This window comes from Sturnus vulgaris, chromosome 23 (assembly GCF_052056855.1).
Source record: "Sturnus vulgaris isolate bStuVul1 chromosome 23, bStuVul1.hap1, whole genome shotgun sequence".
Taxonomy (NCBI): domain Eukaryota; kingdom Metazoa; phylum Chordata; class Aves; order Passeriformes; family Sturnidae; genus Sturnus; species Sturnus vulgaris.
In genome coordinates, this window is record NC_142265.1 from 7,360,950 (window position 1) to 7,378,119 (window position 17,170).

At 37.8% G+C, this 17,170-nt stretch overlaps 1 protein-coding gene and 1 long non-coding RNA gene across 6 annotated transcripts in view; one reads left to right on the forward strand and one right to left on the reverse strand.

Moving 5' to 3' along the window:
- Window positions 1–2,570, forward strand: part of LOC106858200 (uncharacterized) — an 11,208-nt gene extending 8,638 nt beyond the window's left edge. For all 5 annotated transcript variants that reach the window (XM_088177830.1, XM_088177831.1, XM_014884731.2 and 2 more), the window contains one exon: window positions 1–2,570. This exon is cut by the window's left edge. The gene's annotated coding sequence lies outside the window, so the exon portion shown is untranslated.
- Window positions 1–15,414, reverse strand: part of LOC148221368 (uncharacterized) — a 24,676-nt gene extending 9,262 nt beyond the window's left edge. The window contains exons 1-3 of the long non-coding RNA XR_015808190.1: window positions 15,378–15,414; window positions 8,768–9,081; window positions 1,503–4,724 (exon numbers count right to left, since the gene is read on the reverse strand). This is a non-coding gene — a long non-coding RNA (uncharacterized LOC148221368). The remainder of the gene's footprint in view (window positions 1–1,502; window positions 4,725–8,767; window positions 9,082–15,377) is intronic.
- Window positions 15,415–17,170: the final 1,756 nt, after the last annotated feature.

The window sequence follows — 17,170 nt, forward strand, 5'->3', positions numbered from 1 at the left end:
AGATCTCACCTGGACCCAGAATTAAAGAGCAAACTGATAAATGAGGGAAATCCTCAGTGCAGGTTTCACCAGGAATTCAGTGTTAGGTGCTCCAGGAAGAATTAAATTTTCATTTTCTCACAAATTTCTGCTTCTCTGCTCAGGTCTGAGGTGGAGCTGCCCTGCAGTCTGAAGCTCTGATGATTTTTCATGCAGGTGTTTAGCCCAAGAAAAGGATTTTTAACCATCCAGGGCCCAGTCTTGAGGGTTTCAGTCTAAAATTATTCTCTACACTCCAAATTCAACGTTCAGATAGACTGAAAATCTGTCATTTTAATCACAAGCTCTGGGAATTCAGAGCCTGATGAGTTATATTTAATATTTTCTGCACTCTGGCTCTGAATTTGGCCAAGCCTGGAGGGGTCACACTTTAAGGAAGTCTCACAGTGAAGTCCTTCCAAAATAAATCTTCGTGCTGAGCATGTTTTCTCAACAAAAGTCAAGCTTTTTATTCATGCAATCAGAATTTTGCACCAATCGTGGATTGTAGGTGAAGTCTGGGACAAAATGTTTGGATTCAGCTCCTTTCTAACAGATCTAACAGAGGGTTTTACATTTGCAAAATTTAAATATTCAACAACAGCTTCGGAAGGATCATTTTTTACACAAAGTTGGGAGCATAACAAGGAGCTGAGGTGATCCTGTCCTGCCAGAAAACCAAGTTATTCAGTGCAATCACTACAAACGAGCTCATTTTTATTTGGAATTATTCCTTCCCAGACTTACTCTCCTTTCATTTTACCTTCTGGTTGCGAGTTTGCTGGTTTCTATGAAACTTCCCTGTTTGCTACATAGGGAGCAATTCTATTTTTACAGAACCTAAACCCAAAAAAAAAAAAAAAAAAACAAACAAAAAAAAACCAAAAAACCAAAATACTGATCCAGCAAGCCCTCACGTGTCTCCTGTTGAGGAAAATGGGAGATTTCCCACGTGAAAGCACTGCAGGATCCAGTGTTAAGTACTCAGCATCTTTGGGGAATGTTTTTAATGAACCCTTTGCATTTGCTTCTTGTAAAAAAAAAAAAAAAAAAATTATTTTGGTGTTATGGGGTTTCCTTAAGTGTTAAGCTCCGAGAGCTACATTGCACAAGGTGAATTAACTTTGAGCAGTGGCAGTGTTGAAGTGAATTCCAATGGGATTTGGGTCACAGCCCGTGATTCTGATAACCTGAACAGCTCAAGAGTTCTCTTTTGTGTTTTCTCTAGTCTGACTGAGACAAAATAATTCATAATCTTTCAGTATTTCATTTATATATATATATATATATATTATGTTATTCTCATAATGAGCTGCATAACTCATCCACCTCCATCTAAAGCTTTCCTTCATGTGTTAATAATCTGAAATATTTTCTTTTTCCCTTTTTTAAGTCCCAGGTTTTATGGATATTTTTCCTCCCTGGTTATTTCTCTCTGTCCCCCCCACCCATCACTGCTCATTTTCTGTTTGCATTTTACTCACTTCTGTTCTCACTGAACTTTTTATTCATTTGGAGACAATTAAGGAAAAACTTCTGGGTTAGCTCAGCTTCCATTTGTGGGATTGAAGGGTCAGATCCAGCCTCTTATTCTCATTAAAACCAACCAAGAAATCCCACATCACGAGGAAGAAGCAGTGTTGAACAAAGAGAAGAAAATCCATAAGCAGGGAAAAAAACCTGAATTTCCTCACAGGATTTCTCTAAAAAAAGCATAGAAAGCTCTCATTTAATAATACATTAATCGTGAATACAATAATACATGAATAGATTAATGTAGCATTAATCTTTTAGTCATGGGAACCATTCAGGTGAAAGGACAAGAGTATTAAACTGTTCATATAAATATCATTTATTCAATATACTCAGAGATGAGCTGGCTTCTACAGTGTATTCTACCACACTTATCCATTAATTGCATTGTTAGTAGGTCGCTTTACATTCTTTCACTGCTCCTTCCTGTCAATAAATACATTTATTTCATGCAAATATATTTATTTCATGCAGTAATTTGTTTTTTTTTTTTTTTTTCCTGTACTTTTCCATCCCTACTAAGCTCACAACAGAAGGGACATCATGGAAAAAGCAAATTAAGCAGAGTTTAGAAGCTGAGACGTGTGTGAAGGTTTTGTAGTTCTTTTGTTTTTTAAAATGGCAGAAATCCTCCAGCATCCCCCTTTGCCACCACTAATTCCAAAGGGAATTTCAGGACCCCAATTCCTGGCAGCAGGGCCTGGAGGGATCCAGCTCTTCCCAACCCTGGCACCTCACCCAGAGCAGAAACCCAACCCCTGTTTGGTTTTCAGCCTCCAAAATGTGTCCCTGGAACCCTGATTTGCTGCACAGCCACGATGATTGCACCAAACACTCTTCCCCAGGGCTGCTGGATTTTGCCCAAATATTTTCTCACCTCCCAGAACCCAAAATCCTCAGCAGAGGAGCCCAGGGACTGCTGCCCACTAAAGCTGATCAAGTCAGGCACAGAACAATGCCATGATTGTAACTAAACCACAGGCAGGCAAAGAAAATCAATTATATTTAAAAAACAAAAACCAAAACAACCTAATTCCTACTAGCAGACAAACAATACAAATCCAACAAAACAAAGCCAAGAAAAGAGCCAGAAGTGGGAGGGGTGGGACACCGAAGAAAACAATCCTCATTTGGATGAAAAAGAATCCTTTGGAAGAATATTTGGAGAGCGTGGCTGTGCAGCCGCCCCTCAGGAAGGAATATTGACATTTCCTCTGAATTTCCCATCTCCTCTCTCCCCACGTGCTGACAGCCAGGCTGGAGCTGCCAAGATCCCGAGCCAGGCAGGAGGGAGAGGCTGAGCCCTTGGCAGCTTTGGGTTCTTTCAGAGCAGTCTCACCCATCGAGTTTTCTTTTTTATTTTTTTTTCTTTTTTTTCCTGCTTTCTTTGTGGCTGGGGGAAGTTGGAAGAAGAATGATGCAGTTGAAAGAAAGGCAGGCGTGTTCCTGCAGCTGTGGGCAGGAGGAGAGCTGGGGCAAGAAATTTAGGGGAGGGAGTCCCAGGAACTGAAAAATGAGAGTGTCAGGCACTTCCAAGGGGGAGCAAGGCGGGGAGAGCAGGGGAAGAGAAAAGGGAAAAGGGGAAAGGGAGAAGGGAAAATGGAGAAGGGAAAAGGGGAAAGGGAGAAGGGAGAAGGGAAAATGGAGAAGGGAAAAGGGGAAAGGGAGAAGGGAAAATGGAGAAGGGAAAAGGGGAAAGGGAGAAGGGAAAAGGGAAAAGAGAAAAGGGGAAAGGGAAAAGGGGAAGGGGAAAGGAAAAGAGAAAAGGAAAATGGGAGAAGGGAAAAGGGAGAAGACGGAAGGGAAAAGGGAGAAAGGGAGAAGAGAATAGGGAAAAGGGAAAAGAGAGAAGGGAAAAGGGAGAAGAGAAAAGGGAAAAGGGAAAAGAGAGAAGGGAAAAGGGAGAAGAGAAAAGGGAAAAGGAAAAAGGGAGAAGGGAGAAGAGAATAGAGAAAAGAGAGAAGGGAAAAGGGAAAAGGAGGGCAGGGCTGGGTGTCACTGGACAGGGACAGCAGAGCTCTCAGGTCATTGTGGAGCCTCATCCTCCTCATTTCATCAAAATTTACCCCAAAATTTCGCTTGTCCTGAGGACAAACATCCATTTTTACCACCCGGGAGCCGCATAAAAACGCAGCCATAAAAGCGGCATCCATAAAAAAATTCCTTCTGTCTTGACAACAATCAGCCTCTCACTCCGGCCATCCCTGCCTATTTCCATCCACCTTGAGTGGCCCAGCTTTGGGGCTCGGCAGCAAGATTTTAGTGGGTAAAGCATCACTTCCCAGCTATAAAACCCCAAGAAAACCCTTCCCAGTCGGCGTCAGGAGAGCCCCAGGCACTGCTCTGCTCCCTGCCTGGTCCTGGCAGCTGCTACACCCATGAGAATCCTGCCTGGCCAGGTCCCAGCTCTTAATTATCTCTGTTTGTTATCTCTATCCATCAGCAGCAGCCCCACAAGTTTACAGAAGTCTTGGGGTTTTTTTTTTTGTTTTTTTTTTTTTTTTTTTTTACCGAGCACAGGCAGAAATCCCCACGGCACAGCTCCCAAATGCAGAATAAAGGAAGGCACCGAGCAGATGAGTAAAGGGTGTTTGAATCCCCCCACAATTTATTTCCACAAAAGGCATTTGCGGCTAATTGGGTGCTAGAGGCACAGGAGCGCACACCGAGCTGCCTTCAAAGCTCTACACCCAGCCCAAAAATATTTCCACTCTCACAAAGCCCCAGACTTGAAGCGTTTTAGAATCCGTGAAGCACAGCCTGCTTAAAATTTGAGTTTTAACTTCCTTCAGCTGCTCCTTTCCAAGGTTCTTCAAGTTGGGTTTTTTTGGGTTTTTTTGCAGCTATGAAATCATTTACACGATTAATTTGAATTAAGGGAGAAAATTAGAGAGGCTCTAGGAAACAGCAGCGATTATCTGAAATAAAATAAGAATAAATTCATCAGGAAGGGTTCGGGGCCGGCCAGGTTGTGTTGGTTGCAATGCCCCAGGTGTGCATTTGTGACTCGTGGCTGCTGTGACCTTTCCATTTCCCTGGAATTATTACTCACACACCAAGGCAACCCCTGCCCTGATAGCAGAGCTGATAAAATTCTGCAGAATCCGGCAGTTCTTCGAGCTCGGAGCCAAGGTGTTGTTTGCTGAGGTGAAATTCTCTCCAAGTCCATCCTGCTGCCATTTGTATTGTGAAAAAAATCTGGTTAATTCCAGCAGGGTAGTTTGTTTTTTTTTTTTATTATTATTTATTTCCACTTGTCTCTTAAAAATAAAAATAATAAAAAACAACTCAGCTGCATTCCCTCACTGGTTAAATAAACTTTGGGGTTTAGCTCCTCCCCAAAATCAGAGCTGCAGAGGGAAAATTTATATTTTAATCCATCTATCTTATAAAATATTCCCATTGCAAAAATACAATTAAAAAGCCTAAATGGAAATAAATCGCTCCCAGTCCCCGCATTGTCAGTGGGATTGGAATAAATTCTGAGCTCTCATTTGTTTAAATTTAAATTTGGATTCAGCTGGCTTTTCAGGATTATCTCAGAATTACCAGACTTCAGGCTTGTTTTTTGGTTTTTAACACAAAAATCCCCAATCCCAAGTGCCAAAAGTCTCGCGTCCATTTGATCCTCCCCAAAAAAAAATCAACTTTATTGTATAGATGGAATAAGGTCAGGGATGTGCTGATTTATGATTTTAAATTTTGCTCCTGCGTGAGCTGAAATTTCAGGGTCCTCACAGCAACCCTGGGTTTGGAAAGTCAAAAAAAAAAAAAAAAATCCTAATTTACCACGAGGGATCAGCAGGGAATGTGGGATCATCAGTTCATTGAGGGTCAGGATTAGAAACCCCAAAAAAATCCTTTCCCTGGAATGGCACAAAAAAAAAAAAAAATTAAAATTGGCCATTTCTGGTTTTCAGTAGGAATTTTACTCTGTGGTTTTGGGATATGTTCACCATCAACTCCACAGCATAAAGCAAAAAGCTGTTGAAAAATTGATTTATTTCTGGAATTTGCTATGAAAAATTAATTTTTCACAGCTGGATTATTGCCCCCTTTGGTTTTTAACACCTGCAGGGCAATTCAGGGGTGGTTTGGGGGCATTTTTGGGGAGATTTTGGGGTCACGATTCCCCAAAAAGGATAAACAAGAAGAGCAACAAACAGCAGGAAAAAAATCGCAATAAACCATGGAAAGAGGAAAGAAAAAAAGAGGAAAGAAAATTTAAAAAAGAAAAAAAAAAGAGAGAAAAGAAAATAAAAAGAGAAATGAAACTAAAAAGAGAAATGAAAAATAAAGAGATTCTGCCCCAATAAAATGCAAATAAAAAGAAAATAAAAAGAGATTTCCCAGCCCCAGTTCAAGGAGGTGAGAAATGACCTCAAAAAGCCAGGTTGCAATTTTTAGGAATGCAATTTTTAGGGCTCTAAAAATCTTAAAAAAAAAAAATTTCAGCCTTTATTCAAATTCTGTTCACGAGATTTCAAACCAGGAGTCACTGAAAGCCAACTCTGCTCCAGCAGAGCCAGAATTTTGCCTGCACAGTCAAGCCTGGGTGGGGAAAAAAAAAAGAAAATATTTTATATAAAAGCTCATCAAATATTTGCTTATCCACATATTCCAATTGTGGCTCCTTTGGCTGAGAAATTTCTGTCAAGTTTTACAGAGAAATGGAATTAAAATTCGATTTATTTGAATTGCTGGCCGTGGGTCTCGCAGACAAATCTTGTTCAGGTGTGGAATTGAAATAAATTATTCCAAAGCTTGATGGCCAGGGAAAAAAAAAGAGCTAAAAAAGAGCTGAAAATAGCTAAAAATAGCTTTAAAACAGATAAGAGGAGCTTGAAAGTAGCTAAAATTATCTAAAAAAAAAAGCTAAAAAATAGCTAAAAAAACCCCCTAAAAATAACGAAAACATAATTAAAATAACTAAGAAAGCCCTAAAAATAACTAAAAATAACTTAAATAGAGCTAAAAACTAACTAATAAAAATACCTAAAAATTAGCTCAAAAATAACTGAAAAATAGCTTTAAAAGAGCTAAAAAAAGAACTAAAAATAACCAAAAATAAATATAGACTACTATAAAATATATAGTATAGAATACTATAAATAGATAATACATAATATGAAAATATAAAATATAATAATTATATTATATATGATATAATTATTTTGTGTATATGATATAATAGCTATATATAAAGCTATAAATAATATTAATATTGGGATAATCTATTATATAAAATATTCTTTTTTCTATGTAGATGCTCTGTAGCCAATTGCTTCTCATTTCCCCATTTCCTTTGAAAAGTGAAGAGAAAAAATCAGATTTTTAATTTTTTTTTTTTTTTTTTTTTTTTTGTCTTCCCCTCCTTTTCCTTCCACTTTGCCTGACTGAAAATCCAAGTGGAGATGACTCAGGGTTGAATTTGACTTTGATTCATCACCAAATATTTTTTTATTGGGGCTGTAAAATTCCCGTCCCAGCCTGGAACTCAAGGCTCAGTTCTTGGGAAAAAGGAAATTCTGCAAGAGCTTCCTGTAGAAATCACCAGCGAAATAAAGATTTCTTTCTTCTGCTCATAAAGTAATTATTGATTGATTTTTTTTTTTTTTTTTTTTTTTTTTTTGTCCCGTCACTGATTTGTGGGGCCTTACAGGAAAGAAATGAATCTAAAATATTTCCTGGCTGCAGGAAATTGCCTTTGGTGTCTCTGCCTGTGAAAATAAAAGTAAAAGTAAAATAGACGTTTAAAAATAAAAATTAAAAATGGAAATTAAAAATAAATACGAAAAATAAGCAGAAACATAAAAATAAAAACAGACATTAGAAAGAAAAAGTCGAAATTAAAAATCGAAATAAAAGTGAAATAAGAAACATTTTAAAATAAGAATTTAAAAAGACATTAAAAATAAAAATTCATATAAAACATAAAGATAAAGATAAAATAGAAATAAAAATAAAAGGAAAAATAAAAAAATAGAAATAAATAATTGCTGCACATTTAGGTAAATCACACTCCTTACTTTGGCAAACACATCAATAAAGATTTCCTCTCCCTGAAAAATCCGGATTTTCTCCCAAATTACCACTCAAAATAAATCATTTAGATCCCATGAAGCACAGCCTGCTTAAAACTTCAGTTTAAATTAAAAAAAATAATTTTTTTTTTTTTTAATTTTAGAAAATTCACCCAGCTTCAGGTGGTTGAAGAAGCAGTTTTGGGAAGGAATTTAAGGCAAAATCTGCATTTATTATGAGCAGATGGGAAAAACCCACCCAGGAATGCTCTGGAATATTTAATTCTGAATTTCTCCACGGGAAATCAGAAATCTCTGCTGGACTTGGCTGGGAATTTCTGCTCTGGGTCACGAGGGGGAGGGCTCAGAAATCCAAAATGTGGCAACAATTCCCTCCTGCCACGGGAGCCAGGCTGCCCTCTGCTGTGGGCTCGGCACCTCCAAAACCCAGAAATGCCCCAAAAATCCCCAGAAATGACCCCAAAACCACCAGAAATGCCCTAAAAATCTCCAAAATTGCCCCTATACCCCCAGAAATGCCCCCAAATCCCCAGAAATGCCCCCAAACCACCCCTGAATTGCCCTGCAGGTGTTAAAAACCAAAGGGGGCAATAATCCAGCTGTGAAAAATTAATTTTTCATAGCAAATTCCAGAAATAAATCAATTTTTTCAACAGCTTTTTGCTTTGTGCTGTGGAGTTGATGGTGAACATATCCCAAAACCACAGAGTAAAATTCCTACTGAAAACCAGAAATGGCCAATTTTAATTTTTTTTTTTTTTTTTTTTTGGTGCCATTCCAGGGAAAGGATTTTTTTGGGGTTTCTAATCCTGACCCTCAATGAACTGATGATCCCACATTCCCTGCTGATCCCTCGTGGTAAATTAGGATTTTTTTTTTTTAATTTTTTTGGACATTCCAAACCCAGGGTTGCTGTGAGGACCCTGAAATTTCAGCTCACGAAGGAGCAAAATTTAAAATCATAAATCAGCACATCCCTGACCTTATTCCATCTATACAATATATGAAATAATCCGGGAATATTTGAATATTCCTGTGTTTGGGCATTGAACAGCTCTGCTCTGTGGGGCTCAAATAACTCCCATAAATATTTCACACCAATCTTTGAGCTCTGCCTGATCATGAAATATTCAGCAGGAAAGAAAAGAGAAGGAAAGGAAAATTCTCCTCACCTCTCTGCTGCTCACCCATTTTTTATTTTTTTTTTTTTTTGGAAATTCAAACTTCTCAAGGCAATAAATCCATGGCTCTTTTCTTTTTCTTTCTTTTTCCAACCTTGATTGGAATCCATGGGGAAACACAGGAATGCCAAAGTGGGATTCCCTGCAAAAGAAGAGAACAGAGCCTGCCAGATTGTCCAGCAGGTAATTTATGGATAATTTATCCGAAATTATTTAATCCTCAGTCACGTATTCCTCAATAAAACACAGTCAGGCTTGAATTTTGCTGCAGTAATTCTCGGGTGATCAATTTGGCTTGCTGAAATCTGTGTAAAAAAGGTAAAAAAAAATGTTAGGGAGCAAACGCAGATGGCTGGATTTTATTGTTGTAATATTAATATGTCAGAACGGGAATTATTTCTGCATCCTACAATTAAAGAAGATTGAAATCGGGGAATATTTCGGTTGAAGCAGTGGGAAGGGGTTTTAACCCTTTAAGTGAGGCAGAAATAAGATGCACAGCTCCATGGGCGTCTGTCACGACAGGAGGAAAGAGCCAAGTTTATTCAGAAACACCCTTGGGTTTATAGCAAGAGTAGAGAAAAGAGTAGAGAAAAAGAAAAGAGTAGAGAAAAGAAGACAAAAGATTGGTTCAGAGAGAAGACACCCCATTGCCAGGGCCTGGGCACACACCACAACAGGGGTTTGATTTTGTTATTAATTCCTTTTTATTTTGACCAAATTATCACCCTGGCAGAAATTCTCCCTGGCCTTGAGCTGGCCCAGCTCATGGGCTGGGAACAGAGCTGAGAAGCTCCAGCCTGGAATATTTTCCAGGCTGTAATTTTCTTATTTTCTCAATATATGCGTCCCACAAATCAGGACGCATTTAACAGATTTATGACACAAATATTGAAGCTGAAATCAGCCACAACAGCCCAGCAAAGTTGAGGAAAACCTGACCGGGATATTTTTATTTTTTTTTTTGCCGTGCCGAGGATTTTTCTGTGGCGGAGGGAACCGGACTCTGGTGCCGTGTCCCGCGGGGATGTTCCGCGCTGGAGGAGCCCCCCACGCCTGCCTGCCCTGCCCCAAGGATTTCTTCAACCCCAGGCCAGGTCAGAATTCCTGTTTGCCCTGTGGAGCGCAGGCAGCGCAGCCCGCGGAGGGCCAGCGCACCTGCGTGTGCCTCGGCAAAGGGAGGCTCTTCCAGGTACACCAAAAAATGCTGGAAATTCAATTTATTCGCTCGTTCTCGCCCTTGCTTTCTCCATTTATCTCATTTCCCACTGCTATAAGTACATATTGTATACATATATATATATTTTTACATCAATTTTAATATTGGCTTTTCGCAAATATTAGAATAAATACGATTTACTTAAATATTTAATGCCTATTTAATGCCTATTTAATGCCTATTTCATTATTATTTAATTATTTAATTACTGCACATGTCTAGTATTTATTATATATTAATACTTAGTACTATTAGTATTAGTATTAATACTATTTATTCATGTATCTGCAGTAGATATATGTAATATGTAATATGCATGTATATGTACTGTAATATAACATGTAATATTGATACAATTGATAAATGTATGTGTATAGTATTTATTATTTAATTAATGTACACGTATAGTATTTCTTATCTATTAATACTTAGTATTATTAGTTTTTATGAATACTATTTATTCATCTATATGTATGTAATAATAGATGTAATATATGTATATGTATGTAATATAATATGTAATATTGATACTATTTACTTTATTTAAATACTATATTAATATAGTATTGATTATTTAATTAATGCATACGTATAGTATTTATTCTATATTAATACTTAGCATTAGTATCATTAGCATTAGTGTTTATGAATATTATTTATTCATCTATGTGTATGTAATAATAGATGTAATATACTATGTAATATACTATGCAATATAATATGTAGTATTAATACTATTTCTTAATGTACATATATAGCATTTATTATAGATTTTTTAAGAAGTAAACCTCGTTTTTCACGCAGCCACAGGGAAGGGAGCTGGGGACATGAGACTTACAAATATTCCGAATTTCCCAGTGTGCACCACCGAAGGTTTATGGATATGAAACTGCAGATTCCTCACTCGATGCCCTTTGCATTTTCAGCCTCGTGACTCGGCGTGCACGTGCCCGCCCGGTTTCAGGAGCTCCGGGAGGGACGGAAAATCGTGCGCCAGGAAACGGTACCCGGTGTGCAGGGCATCCACAGCCCGCAGCCAGCAGGGACAGTGCCTGAGCAGCCCGGCATGGGCTCGCTACTGCTCCCACAAGGTGACGGGACAGCAGCTCCGCAACGTTCACTGCTGGGACACTCTGTTTGGCATGTCACATTCTGAACTTTCTATTTGTGCATTTCACATTCTGAACTTTCTATTTGTGCATTTCACATTTTGGCCATTGTATTTGTGCATTTCACATTCTGAACTTTCTATTTGTGCATTTCACATTCTGAACATTGTATTTTTACATTTCACATTTTGGCCATTGTATTTGTGCATTTCAATTCTGATCATTTCAGTTCTGTGCATTGTATTTGTACACTTACATTCTGTACATTTCAAATTTTGGCCATTGTATTTTTACATTTCTAATTTTGGCCATTGTATTTGTGCATTTCACATTCTGGCCATTGTATTTGTGCATTTCTAATTTGGGCCATTGTATTTTGACTTTTCAATTCTGTGCATTTCAATTCTGTGCATTGTATTTGCACACTTCCATTCTGTAAATTTCAAATTTTGGCCATTGTATTTTTACATTTCTAATTTTGGCCATTGTATTTGTGCATTTCTAATTTGGGCCATTGTATTTGTGCATTTCAATTCTGAACATTTCAATTCTGTGCATTGTATTTGTACACTTACATTCTGTACATTTCAAATCTTGGCCATTGTATTTTTACATTTCACATTCTGGCCATTGTATTTGTGCATTTCAATTCTGTATATTTTACTTCTGCATATTGTATTTGTACAGCTAAATTCTGTACATTTCAATTTTGGCCATTTCAGTTCTGTATATTGTATTTGTCCATTTCAATTTTGCCCATTTCAATTTCTGTCCATTTCAATTTTGCACATCTCAATTTTGTCCGTTGTATTTTATCCATCTCTATTTTGCCCATTTCCATTTTGCTGCACATTTCAATTTTGCACGTTGTATTTGCACATCCCAATTTTGTACCTTTATCCCAAACCCAGGCAGAAAATACCCCAAAAAACCCAAAATTCCTAAGCTCTTCCTTCACAGTGCACACCCAGCGTGCTACTTGAGATTTATTTCTATTTTCACAGCAAGTTTTACCTCTTTTCCAGTTTGTTTTTTTTTCCCTGGATATTCCACCAGGTTGATTTTTTAATTTTTTTTTTTTCCCTCTGCTGATTTCCCCATTTCCTCTCCCAGGTCTGTGCTGTCCCCAGGGATTTCCAAGGCTATGACAAATTCTTGGGGCTCTGCATTTGTCACTCGCAGAGCCTGGAGGGGACGTGTGACTCTCAGTGCAGGAGGCAACAACAAAAATCCCCCCTGCAATTGAGCTGTGCAGGGAGAAAATCTCAGCTTTTCATCACCCACGCCAACGGCAGCAAGGTGAAAAAAAAAAATAAATAAATAAAAAAAATGGAATTTCCACCATCCCCCTGCTCCTCTCAGCCTCTGCCCCTCTTTCCTTTGGCTCAGAAAATTCTAGAATGCAACAGCAAAAAAAAAAAAAAATCCCCAATTATAAAGTAGGTTTGAATTCTGTTTCAGCCATGAAAAAAAAATTTAGGTTTAAAAAATTTAAAATCTGAATTATTTCGCTCTTAGGCCGTTGTTTTCTTAGAAGGCCTAAGGAAATTCTAGAAAATCTAGAAAATTCTAGAATGTAACAAGCAAAAAAAAAAAAATCCCCAATTATAAAGTAGTTTTGAATTCTGTTTCAGCCGTGACAAAAATTAAGGTTAAAAAAAAATTAAATCTGAATTATTTCGCTCTTAGGCTGTTGTTTTCTTAGAAAGCTTAAGGAAATTCTAGAAAATTCTAGAATGCAACTGAAAAGCAAATCTCCAATCAATATTTTATTCCACACATAAACTACTTCTGCATTCTATTTCAGCCATGAGAAAAAATTAAGGTTAAAAAAATTTAAAATCTGAATTATTTTTCTCTTAGACTGCAATTTCCTTAGAAGGCTTAAGGAAAATATAGAAAATTCTAGAATGCAACAACAACAAAAAAATCCCTGAAAATCATTCTATTACACACGTAAAGTGCAATTTTGTTTTAGTTATATTTCAGCCATGAAAAAAAAAATATTAAGGTTAAAAAAATAAAAAATCTGAATTTTTTTTTTCTCAGACTGCTGTTTTCATAGAAGGTTTAAGGAAAGTTCTACCAAGACCAAATTTCTCTTTGGACGATTTCTGTGCTGCAGGACAACAAACACATCCAGCACACGTCGTGGAGATGAGTGGTGAGAAAATGAAATTATTGGGGAATTCAATGGGGTTTGTGCACCAAAAAAAAAAAAAAAAAAAAAAAATTCGGTGGTGTTTGGAACAGCAAAAATGAGAAATCTCAATGGTTCTATCCTGAGAATGGCAGAGAAAGTTTAGCAGAAAAAAATTATCCTGCTCAGTACCGGAACATTCATTTGAAATTGGTGCATTTCCAAATGAAATTTCTGTATTTCCAAAGAAAATTTCTGTATTTCCAAAGGAAATCTGTTTATTTCCAAATTAAATCTGCTTATTTCCAAAGGAAATTTCTGTATTTCCAAAGGAATTTGGTGTATTTCCAATGGAAATGTGCGTGTTTGAAAATGAAATTTGTGCATTTCCAAAGAAAATTTGTGCATTTCCAAAGGAATTTTCTGTCTTTCCAAAGGAATTTTTTGCATTTCCAAAGGAAATTTGCTATTTCCAGTAGTGCATCAGGGGCAGAAATTCAGGGGTTTAAATTAAAATAAGCAGAGCTGGAATCCCTGCTCAGCTCCTTTACCTGCACAGATTTTTATTCCCTTGGATTGAGATTTTAATGTGCTTTTATTGAGTACAATTCAAAAGGGGCTAAAAATTTTTTCCAGATCCAGACCAAAAAAACCAGAATTTGCACAGCCAGAAAATTTCATACCAACGTTAGGAAAGATTCCTTTACCCCTGGGCTGGATTAAAAAAAACAAAAAAACGAAAAAAAAAAAAAAAAAAAAAAAAAAAAAACACAAAAAAAAAAAAAAACAAAAAAAAAACCAAACCAAACCCTAAAGGATTTGAGCAAGGCCCAAAGATTCTGAAAATTAAAAATTAAGAATTTGCTAAAAATGATCCCAGTTGGGTTTAGAGTGTGCAAGTAATTCTTGGGAGCTTTGCTGGACAGATATTCTGGAAGAAAAATCAAAATTCAGATCAAAATCCATACTGAGAAGTAGAAATGATAATTTTATTTATTTTTTCTTTTTTACCCCTCCAGAGAAAGGATTTTTAGGGGTTTATAATCCCGACCCTCAATTACTTCACGAGCTCATTGTGCAGAATGAGGATTCATCAATTTATGAAATTATTCCTCCTCCTCCAGCAGCAGCTGCAGGTGAGTTCTCTAAATTTAATTTGTATTTAATTGAGATATTCTAATAATTAATTGTGCTTTGTCAAGGGCACACAGCCCCCACCATGCCCTGCAGGGAACCCCACGGAAATCCCTCAGAAAATACCAAAAAAAATCAGAATTCAGTGTAACCCTGCTGCTCTCAGGTCCTGCTGGGGATTTTTCTGTTCCCACTCCTGGCTTTGGGCAGAGCTGGGATTGTTCTGGAATTCTCCATTTCTCTCTTTTCCCTTTGCATGGACAGCAAAGCTCAGTCTGGAAATGAAATCAACTAATTAATTAATCAATCTATTTATATTTATCCATTTATTTTCATTTAATCTATTTATTGATACATTTATCCATTTATATTTATCTTCATTTAATCCACTTATTTATATATTTATCTAATGATATTTACCCATCCATTTTAATTCAATGTATTTATATTTATCTATTTATTTTCATTTAAACTATTTATCTATTTGTCTATTTATATTTATCGATTTATTTTTAATCTATATATTTATCTATCTCCATTATTTATATATCTGTCTCCATTATTTATGTGTTTAACTATCTATTTATCTCCATTATTTATATATTTATCTATTTATTTATCTCATTTATATACTTATCTATTTCTCTCCATTATTTATATACTCATCTATTTCTTTATCTCCATTACTTATATATGTAACTATCTATTTATTTATCTCTATTATTTATATATTTACCTCCATTATTTATATATTTATCTATTTAACTCCATTATATATATTATATATATTTATCTATTTCTTTATATCTGATTTATATATCTATTTATCTCTTTATTTATAACTTATATATTTATCTATTTAACTATTTATTTATATCTGATTTATATATCTATTTATTCATATGTTATCTATCTATCCATTCATTTCTATAATTATGAATTTATATACACACGTGTGTGTCCATTGCTATTCTGGTAATTAATTTCTGCGTTAATTACCTGTGCCCTGTCCCGACCACGCCCCCATCCGTGCGGGTGCTGCTCTGTTCAGCTCCCCGCGAACCCCGGAGCCCGGCGCGAACGTTCCGGGGCGTGCTGAACCCGCTGAGCTGCGACAGCGACAGCGACAGCGACAGCGGGATGGGGATGGGGATGCTGCTGTTCATCGTCACCAGGGAACACTTCCCGCTGTACGAGCTGTGAGTGCTGCGACACCGCGACACCGCCAGCACGGCACTGACACACACACACACAGACACAGAGAGAGACACACAGAGAGAGACACACAGAGACACACACACACAGACACAGAGAGAGACACACAGAGAGAGACACACAGAGACACACACACACAGACACAGAGAGAGACACACAGACACACAGACACACAGAAACACACAGAGACACACACACACACACACAGACAGACACAGACACAGAGAGACACACACAGACAGACACACAGAGACACACACACACAGACACACAGAGACACGGAGACAGACACACAGACAGACAGACACACAGAGACACACAGAGACAGACACAGAGACACAGACACACAAACACAGAGACAGAGACAGACACAGAAACACACAGAGACAGAAACAGACACACAGACAGACACAGAGAGACACACAGAGACAGACAAAGAGAGACACAGACAGACACACACACACATAGACAGACACACAGACATAAACAGACACACACAGACACACACAAATACACACAGACACACACAGACAGACACACAGACAGACAGACAGACACACACACACACACAGAGACAGACAGACACACACACACAGACACACAGACAGACACAGAGACACGGAGACAGACACACAGACAGACAGACACACAGAGACACACAGAGACAGAGACACAGACACGGAGACAGACAGAGACACACACACACAGAAACACACAGAGACAGAAACAGACACACAGACAGACACAGACAGACACAGAGACAGACGCAGAAACACACACAAACAGACAGAGACACAGACAGACACACGGAGACACACACAGACAGACACACACACACATAGACAGACACACAGACATAAACAGACAGACAGACACAGACACACACAAATACACACAGACACACACACAGACACAGACAGACAGACAGACACACACACACACACACAGAGACAGACAGACACACAGACAGACACACAGACAGACACACACACACAGACACACAGACACACACACAGACACACAGACACAGAGACACACAGACACACACACAGACAGACACAGACAGACACACAGACACGCACACACACACAGACAGACACACAGACACACACACACACACACACACAGACAGACAGACAGACACACACACACACACACAGACACACACACACACACACACACCCAGACACACACACACACACACAGACAGACACACAGACACACACGGGCACCGCCCCAGCGGGGAATGAGGGGACACGCCGCTAGGAACACCCACACTCTTATTGTTACAATAAAACTCTCCTCACTGTTATTCAAATTATTAGTAATTAATTAATTATTAATTTCTGTATTCTGGGGGGAGGAAGTTGGATCATCCCAAACCCAAGCTGGAAATTCTGTGGGGAAATTCCAGTGCCTGGAATTCTCCTGCATTTCGTGCAGGGATGGACAAGTCTGAATTTATAAATCCCCTCCTCGTTTCTAATGCGAGAAATAAAAAGAATTTCAATTAAAAATCCAAACCCAAGAAATGTTTCTTTTTCCCCCCTAGGAACAACCTGTACAACACCAATGCT